The sequence below is a fragment of the Phoca vitulina genome, unplaced genomic scaffold (assembly GCF_004348235.1).
Source record: "Phoca vitulina isolate PV1807 unplaced genomic scaffold, GSC_HSeal_1.0 scaffold51, whole genome shotgun sequence".
NCBI lineage: Eukaryota > Metazoa > Chordata > Mammalia > Carnivora > Phocidae > Phoca > Phoca vitulina.
In genome coordinates this window covers 4,019,613-4,020,959 of record NW_022589754.1, presented here as the reverse complement: position 1 = coordinate 4,020,959, position 1,347 = coordinate 4,019,613, and positions in this window count along the sequence as shown.

Genomic DNA, 1,347 nt, shown 5'->3' with positions numbered 1-1,347 from the left:
AAGAAGCATTGGGAGAACATTTAACTTTGGTCATTTGGACTGGATTTTAGAAAAGAAAAGTCACTCAGACCATTGTTTCCTTTGTTGAGGTTCATTTCATAATCTAAACAGAAACACCTCCGTATTTGAAGGAAAAACTCAATTATAATATCTGAGATGAGGGTGATTGTGACCAAAGCAATCTTTCTAACTATCCCTCCCAAAATACATGATTCTATTTATCTGAGAAAATCATACACATGCATTTCAAAATAAACAGCTTTTTATTTCATAGAGAACTGGTCACAATGAGCTCGGGTTACAGAGCTGCCTGTTTGGACAACCAAAAAAGCAGTCTCAAGGATTCAGGAAGTTAGGCTCACTTCTTTTATTGACACTGTGTTTTCCATATCTCAAAATAACTCCCAGGGTTCTAGTTCTTCCACTTAGCAATATTTCTAAATTACTTCCTTTTCTCTGTCCTCTCACTTAGCAAACCTGCAAAATACTGAACCAGTTTAAAAAATGACCAAAGCTTCTGATATTTTAGAAGTCTTCTAAATAGAAAGGATTTTTTAAGTGCTAGTGGTAATTAAATAGTGAAATCTGATGGTAAAGAGTATGCTTATTTTAACTAGTGGTACAGTTCCTGTGTGTGGAGAGTGGTGGCTCCAAATTCCTGCACCTCTAAGTAGTGGGCAGAGTGGACTTATTTTAGGGACACTTTATTTAAGCCAACAGAATGTGGTCTTGTTCCCCCCTAGATAATTTCCTAGGACACACTGGCATTCAAAAATCCTGAGCATAAGCTGCAAAGATTTGGCAACTGTTGTGGTTGAGATGTGTGTGTGTGTGTGTGTGTGTGTGTGTGTGTGTGTGTGTGTATTCACATACACACAAGCATGAAGTATGGTGTGTTGAGAAAAATAGACCAGTTTCAGCTGGGAGCCTGGCATTCCTTAGGCAATAGCAAGAACCAAGGAAGAAAAAAGGGACACTCACTTCCTTTATGCAGCCAGGAGACTGCTGATTTATCAACAGTGTTCCAGCCAAGGGCCAGATTCAGAAAGAGAGCTACCCTCTCTAGGACCTTATTTCTCTAAGTTCTGCAGGGGATAGGAGGTACAAGAAAGAAATACAGTACTGCCTTAGAGCAGTGCTGGATAATAAGGTAAAAATTGTTTTTTTTTTTTTTTTTTTTTAGGTTCTTAGCCTCCCATTCATTATTTCTTATAGAGCTTTCCTTCCTTTTTCCTAGCCCATGTCTCTCTTATTTCTAGCTGCTTCTCAATTAATTCCTATTAAAGGACTATCTGATAATGAGGAGTATTGGTTACTAGGTAGGACCCCTTCTGAAGGAAATAGTAA